Here is an 8336-nt window from a genome sequence, read left to right on the forward strand (position 1 = left end):
CGCGTGGCTGCGGATGGCGGTGCGCCACGTGGCGGCCTGTGGTTGGCGGCGGCGGGGATGTCCGGCGCGGCCCGGACGTTGTCCGGCGCGCAGAGAGGCGGGGAGCTAGGTTAGGGTAGGAAGAGACCCGTGATTTCGGAAGGGGATCTATTTATTGGCATAGAGGGAGCTAGGAAGCTCCAAATGGAGTGCGGTTTGCGGCCACACGATCATGATCGAACGCTCTAGATGATGGAGAGGGTTTAGGTGGGTTTTGGGCCAAATTGGAAGGGTGTTGGGCTGCAACACAAACGAGGCTTTCTCGGTCCCTCGGTTAACCGTTGGAGTATCAAACGAAGTCCAAATGGCACGGAACTTGACAGGCGGTCTACCGGTAGTAAACCAAGGCCGCTTGACAAGTCTCGGTCCAATCCGGAAATGTTTAACCCCCACACACGAAAAGAGGTAGAAAGGGGCACCGGAGGAGATAGGAGCGCCGGAATGCAAAACGGACAACGGGAAAAAAGCTCAGATGCATGAGACGAACATGTATGCACATGCAGTGCACATTATGACATGATATGAGATGCATGACAAAGGCAACAACACACGGAGACAAAAACCCGAACCCGAGGAAATAAAATAACTTAGCGCCGGAAACGGCAAGAGTTGGGATACATATAAGGTAAATTACATCCGGGGTGTTACATATGGCAACTCTCAGTTAACCTGATCAAGATCTTCCTTATGTGTGTTGTAGGGAAACAATGGGAGACACTGCGGTTTACCATCGAGGGTTGCTCATGCATGGTCCTTTCGCTAACAGCACATTATTATGCGGTTGCAGGAATCATTCTAATATTTAGGTTTCTTACAATTTGGTCTTGCACATGTAGGTCCTGCTGTCAAAGGCTTAGACCCACTGTTCGACCCATTTTGCATATGGGAAAATGAGATGTCCATGAATATCAGTCAAGTCAAGAAACTCAGGAAGATTGTTAGGATGAAGAAACTTGCGACGAATAACAGCAAAATCTTTGTTTGCACAATGAAGAAGACATCAGTCAACTATAGGATGGTACTCACTCTTTTACCTTGTTTTTACCCCTTGCGCCATTTCAAAATTTATAACAGCGATTTATGCATATCTTTGTTTTCAGTACTTTTCAAAGCAGTTCACCGATGATTACCTTTCAAACCACCTGCATGGTCAAGAGGTGAGGAAGGTATTCATTCAACACCCATGGCATAATATTGAAGTCTTCTTGAAGAGGACGAAGGTTGGGCGGGAAATTATTCATAGCCACTGGCCTAAAGTTGCAAGGACATTCAATATCACTGAAGGCTCAATATTTGCCTTCCACTTCTGTAGTTTCCCAGATGGGATTCATCTGTCTATTTACCATGTATGATGCTACTTTCCAAAGGTTTTCGATGTTTCATGTGAAACTTGGTCCTATTGTGTAATGGCATAACTGAGTGCCGAAGCTATCTGATGTAATTCGATTATGAAATCCTGGTTGCCGTTATACAGATATGAAATATCTGGTGTGTTTTATAAGAAATATCAATTTGATTAGTACATGGATTTTCAATAATAGGATAATTACCCTGCTTATTGGGGTTTTCTATTGCAGGCGGTTACTCAGACAACATCGTGGGCAATGAACGCAAACAACCCACATGGCTTCTAGAAAGTAGGTGTGTTCGATCAACTAACAAACACACACGGTTTTCGGCAAAGAACGGTTTGACTTAGGCCACCTTGCACAAATGTTTCCACACAAAAAATGTGTGATGTACATATGAACGAAAATGTTTTTCTAGGATTCGCCGTGTGGGATGTACATACGAACATAAACAATTGGATTTTGATGCCTCGCCAGATCGCACACGAGCTCATTTTGCCCCAGCCTGTGTGCCAGGAGGGCCTATCCCTGACGGTTTCTGGGTCCTGTGGGAAGGACCCCCTATCGCCCACACTCACTTGGCGACGGTTCCAAACGCCGTCGCGGAAAGGGGTTAAAAACTATTTGTATAGCAGGTTTCTGCACCAGTGTCTAGTAGAGGCTTACTAGGGACACGGTATTTGTTTAAGTATTCACACATGTATTTAGGTTTCCGATCAATACAATTATAGCATGAATAATAAACCTTTATCATGAATAAGAAAATATAAAATAACAACTTTATTATTGCCTCTTGGACATATTTCCTTCAATTCCGATGGTCCTAGGGCACGGGGAAGGGCGCGTACGAGTGCGGTGTGGCACGACGAAGTTGCAGGTGTCGTCAGCGTGTGTCGAGGGTGATGGAGGCGACGACTGGGTGCTCGCCGAAGTACGCGTGCGATGGCGGGGCTTCGTGTGCAAACGAACGGCTCAAAATAGGCATCTATGGACGAAAAAAGGACATGACCATGAGCTCGCTCACTCCCGGTGATCGCCGGTGTTCGTTGTCGGGCGATGGAACGGCTCCGCCTTTGTCGTTCTTAGGGTTCCGGAGGGCTGTAGGGATGCGATCGATGTCTAGGGGGGCTCCCCGTGACTCCGGGAAGGCGGGGGTCATGTCCACAATTTTGCCGAGCTCAGACTCATCTGCTCCCCATGAACATTGAATTTGAAAAAAAAAATAGCAAAATCATTTCAAAAACACTGAATCTTTTGAGCATCCAAGATACTCAGATGCGCTAAGAGTGTGTAAATTTCCATGGTGAAATGACATTTAAAGAGCTCTAGACAAAAAGAAGCAATATCAGTCTCCAAAGTGCCTTTGCCTTTTAACAAAGTTTATTATTTGGGAGTTGATTATTATTTTTTTTGTCCAAAGCTCCTCGAATGCCATTTCACCACGAAATTTATACGTTCCTGGCACATTCAAGCCTTTTGGATGTGAATTTTTTTCATATATTTTTGCTACTTTTGTTTGAATTCACTTTACATGGACGGGTGTACGATGAGCCGAGCTTCAGCCGCCCTCATTAGATCTAGATTATCCAATATGTGGGATGATGAGGTTATGCCGGGCTTCATTTGATCATCAGCTATTGTAAACGATTTATTACTCACTAGCAAAAATGCCCATGCGTTGCAACAGGAAAAGAAAAAAATATCACACACTCTCGTTCCCACCCTACTAATGGTGGTCGTGGTGTCCACTTGATCACAAACACATCCGAACGTGGGCAATCCAAAGACGATGAACCCATTCATAAAAATGTAAAGCTAATTTGTAATTCCATAGAGATGGCCCTTGTAGAATCCATACAAAACTCAATCCAACCGACCATTTTATAATGATATGTTCACAAACTTTGGTTGTGCTATTACTGACCATGTTTTGCTTCTATTCTTTCAGGACAGAACGATACAACAAAATGTTTTAGAACGCAAGGGGTCAAAATACTCTGAATCAGATTATACACTCTGAAATATAAATTCAGGCCATATACATTCCGCTTTTGCAGCTAACCTACCAAGTAGTACACTTCTAGGACCAAAAAGTTGAAAGTGGAATATCACAACTTAAGTATTGAACTAACCTCTACTTGAAAGCATTGCACGCATTTGTGAATCCAAGCATAGTTATCTGGAGGAAATAATTCAGCAAATACAATATGCGTAGAAAATTCAGAGATCTCATGAGGGGTGAATTGATGCCCAATATATTGAGAAACAATACACATGTTTCAGCATGTAGTTCGATTAACTGAAGCAAATTATCTACAAAGAATAGAAAAGGAAATGAGTACATAATCCGGGGACCAAATTGGTAAACAATACCACAATCTTGAAAAGAAACATCAACATCAGTAAATTTTAGAACACCACAACTACACTCTTGTGCCACTTGTGGTTGCACCCCATGACATGGCAAGAGAACCACATATAGTGGCGAGCAGTTGGCTTTGCTTGACTGAGCAGCGGCAAACAAAACTTGCAGAATATTTTGTAAGAATTTTGGTAATTTTACTACTCCCTCCGTCCGGAAATACTTGTCATCAAAATGGATGCATCTACAACTAAAATACATCTAGATACATCCATTTCAATGACAAGTATTTTCGGACGGAGGGAGTACATAACAATTCTCCTAATTCCTAACAAAAAAAACATTACCTCAACTGCAGGATTTTTTTTGTCTAAAACCTAGACTTGCAAGAGAAACATCCACAGTTCTACACAAACCAATGCTGATATCATTTGCAGAATTTCCTGAGTTCGTTCTTGCTACTTCTTCACAAGGCAGCCAGTCAATTTGACAATTTTTTCAGTGCTCAAATATTGAAATATATGTTCTTATAGCGAGTATGTTCAGAGGACCGTAGAGAAAAACAGGTTTGTATTAATTGACTTGTTAATTGACTCTCTACAGCCCCTCACAAATTATACACAAACACAATCGTCAAAATCCGGAGCCGACCCTCAAGTAAGCTAGCTAGGTTCTGGGCTTAGTGCTGAAGTGCATAGTACAGTGCTACATCACATTACAGGGAGACGATGATACGACAATCTCAAGAAGAAAGGGAAGGGGGAATAGCAAGGCTGTTTCTGAGGGTGGTCGAGGCATCACATACCTCTGGTGTAGCCACCGTTGGCAATATTGGATGGCTCGACAAACGTTCTGCTACCTCCGGCGAACTCGGTGCTTCCCTAACTATTTTTCTTGGTTGGCTTGCATTGCTTGTCTATACTGTTAGATCAGCAAGTGACGAAGCTCTAACTGCCAGGAAGGCTATCCTTCCCTCTGGAATTCACAACCGAGATATAAATTGTGTGACTGCATATTATGTTATGAATAAAAGAGAAAACACATGATATACAATGTTACAAAAACCGTTTTGGACAATTCTAACTTGTAGATAGCTCAATATGATTTTGCTTTGAAATAAAACTTAAGCATAAATACCCAGAAAAATTAATGAACAAAGTAGCAGACTAAAATATTTACAATAAGAAGGATATATTTGATCATTAATCCTGCTACAAAACATAGATTTTTTTTGTAGCATCAGGCAAAGATTCTTAATGTGAGAAATTTAATCTACAGTAACGACCAGCCACTCAGTTCACACAATTGTACAGTCATTTTATTTAGGGAAACATATGTGTGGATACAAAATAGATAAATAAATGTGTTTAGAAACCTGGAAAATAATTATCCAAACAAACCTATTTTATTATTCTAATGATTCAAAATGAATGGCGTCAAAGATACAACATATGCTCATGTACATCCAGCCACATCGTCGACCACTATTTATTCACCTTGCAACTAATGTTCATATCAACAAAATGGTTCATATTTTCAGTTTCAGATGAAGGATATGGAAGAGAAAATGATGCATGTAACAAGCCTTTAGACGTTTCCGAAAACACAAAACTATATGCAAGGTTTTTGAGTCGCCGACTAATCGCCAAGTTGTTGGAGCGAGGTTGGCTTGCGCAGGCGACTTGGCTTGAGGAGCGAGTCGCGCGACTGGTAGGCTAGTCGACGATTAGTCGACGACTAGTCGGGTGACTAGGACCTCATAGCAGGGCGGCTTGCTTCAGCAAGGCCAAGGGAGGGAAGACTGGGAAGGTGAGGAGGCCAGAGTTCGAGGGAGGGGAGGAGGAGACGAAGCTGGAGAGTGCGCCGCCTGTACGAGGAGAAGCACGGAAGAGACGAAGGAGAAAGGCACATGGGAGCAGATGCACGGTTCAGATTAGAGCATATGGACGGTTGGGATTTTTATCTGGAAGCTAGGGTTACATAATGGGCCTATTGGGCCAGCTCTCTAGCACGAAACAGAGGAGGAGCAAGACACGTGCTCCCATCCCACATCAGAATCGCCGCCTCCATTGCTCCTACGAGCTGCTGCTGCCTTCTCCGAGCTGAATTATACTCCAAGCAGCTGCCTTCCCCCTCCTCCGCCTGCAACAACACCTCTTCCCCCCTCCTCCTCCTCCTCTTCCCCCTCCTCCTCCTCCTCTTAACACCTGGGGCGACTTGGGGCGATTAATCACGACGAGTCGCAGACTAATCGCAGCGAGCCACTAGTCGGAGGCATGGCGACTCGACTTGGCTAGGCGACTCAAAAACCTTGACTATATGTACAATACTTCTTTGTATATAGCTATGACTGAAAAATTAAATGGTCAATGAGAGGGCAAACAAATCACAGGATTTTCTTTTGCATATCATGTCAGTTAGAAATAAACAAAGAATTATAATCAGAAGAAATAAAGAAAGCGCAAAAATTCTCAAGAGCATATGACTACAAAACAATCTAATCCACTTCCACTAAACTTTTTTTTGGTGCATTTCCTCATCAAAAATTGGCTTTACTAAACGTTGGTGCCACCTAACTACCATGTCCATTGAAGGCCCAACTTCAACCAGCTCCATTCTAGGAATATATGGATTTTGTAGTTCTCAACTCCTGCTTTATAAGATCATATATGTGGTAATCATAAGCCCATCCAAAAGATTGTTGAGCCTCTTCTTTGAATGAGAGGCATACACTCCTACTGCAAACACCATTATAACAAAAGAATATGACATCTTTCAGCAGTTATAGCAGACAATAATATTCGCTGGTTAATATACAAAGGAAAATGAAACGATCATTGTAACAGGCACGCAGAAGGCTTCAGATAGGACCTATATTGTGCTACTCAAAGTCAATATCTAGCTCAAAAAGTCAATGCCGAGCTCAGAAAGTCATTTCATTTTTGAGAGCCTCACCGATTTAATCTTTATTTTCTCAAGTGAATAATAATTCCTCATTGTCACTAAGAATGCAATAAGATTTAGGGAGAACTCCAGGGACACCCCTTCTCTCAAATGGCCTGATGTTGTTGCTATTCATGGTGTAATTCACAGAATACTTCAAGGCAAAAAAGTTCTGTCATCACGAAGTTCAAACTGTACATTATTGCCATGCTCAACCTGGAACAAACATTAGAGCACTGGTCTAATGTGGGAGCCTGGGAAAAACACATATGTACTATTTCTAGTTGCTCCACATATATGGTTCGAAAGAAACAATCTTTTCCAATATCAACTAAATTAAGATTTACATGTGGTTATTTGTACAAACCATGGACTACTTTAAGAAGCAGCGCAGACAAAAATTGCAGTTCAGTCTCTATTAGAAAGGCAAGGTAAGCGTGCAGACCTCATGCCGAGACGAGCTGATGTTGTTGGCAGCGAGGAAGGCTCGGCGTCCTCTGACTATGGATGCACGCCGACCAGAATCATGTAGCCACGGCTCCGACCAGAATCACCGTGTCTGTCCCGGATTAGAGAGAGGGAACAACAAATTACAAGCATGGTTTTGGTACGGATTCACAGAAGACCCTAATCAAACATCACGACAGCATACTATTTGGAATTCAGAAATCCATTCAAGTCATGCACCCCAAAGGATGATCCATCAGTATATAGGATAAATCACCCAAGAATGATTACCAACTCAAGCATCATGTTCTAGAAAAAATATTCAGGCACACCATGGTTTCCAATTCAGAAGATGAAGCACAGCAAACAGGCTATTAAGCCCAATTCTAAAAATCAAACATACCTCTATTGAATCTCAGGCTAGCGTAATCCATAGCTTTGCCTGGCAAGCCCGCCGGCCGGTCGCCGGAGCTGCCACCGCTAGCGACCGCCTCCCTGACTCTGCGCCCCCTGCTCCTTCTCCTTTATTCCTTTCTCCCTCATGCCCTGTCTCTCTTTCTATGGATGAGCAGGACGCCGTCGCCACCGGAGCAAGCCACCGCACCAGCAGCCAGATCGGTCGCTGCCGCCCCCGGATCCGCCCGTATTACTCGCGCCGGCGCCGTGGCCTCGCTTCACCCACCGGCCGCCTGCCCGTTCCGACGAACTCCAGCGCCGCCAACCTTTTCCCCTGCGTCGAGGAGTTGCTCGAACCGCTGCCGTCCGTTGCGTGGCCCGGCAGCCCAGCCAGATCGGCAGCTCGCCCGCGTGGGCTGCGCGGATGGACGGACAGGAAGACCATCCGCAGGTGGCGGCGGTGGCGTCCGTACCCCGGCTCTCCTTCGATGCATACGTGCCCGTGTGTCATGTGTTTTTTTCCAACCCTTGCGTTAGGCCGAATAAAAGTAAGGCCCAAGCCCAGAAACGAGCGAAATGTTTTCTCACTTTAAAAGGACCGCGCGTTTAATACATGAAACTACAGGGTTTTTTATCGAAACCTTACTCAACAAAACGTTTTCTGACTTAAAAATGGACCACGGGTTGAATAACTAAAACATCAGAGACTTTTTTGCAAAAATACCAACTACGTACGACCAGAGGCAACATCTAGTTTATTATTAAAAATTAAACTAGTAAAAAATCCCGTGCATTGCAAC

The 8336-nt window shown here is 43.8% G+C and overlaps 1 long non-coding RNA gene across 2 annotated transcripts; it reads right to left on the reverse strand.

Annotated features, from left to right (window-relative positions):
• Nucleotides 1-3346: 3346 nt before the first annotated feature.
• Nucleotides 3347-8068, reverse strand: LOC123085838 (uncharacterized). Of its 2 annotated transcripts, XR_006439997.1 has the most exons (3): nucleotides 7544-8068; nucleotides 4556-7252; nucleotides 3347-3701 (listed from the first exon to the last, which is right to left on the reverse strand). It is a non-coding gene; the product is annotated as an uncharacterized lncRNA (long non-coding RNA). The 2 variants fall into 2 exon arrangements; XR_006439996.1 differs by having other exon boundaries at nucleotides 3347-7252.
• Nucleotides 8069-8336: the final 268 nt, after the last annotated feature.

The sequence above is a fragment of the Triticum aestivum genome, chromosome 4A (assembly GCF_018294505.1).
Source record: "Triticum aestivum cultivar Chinese Spring chromosome 4A, IWGSC CS RefSeq v2.1, whole genome shotgun sequence".
In the NCBI taxonomy this organism is placed as follows: Eukaryota; Viridiplantae; Streptophyta; class Magnoliopsida; order Poales; family Poaceae; genus Triticum; species Triticum aestivum.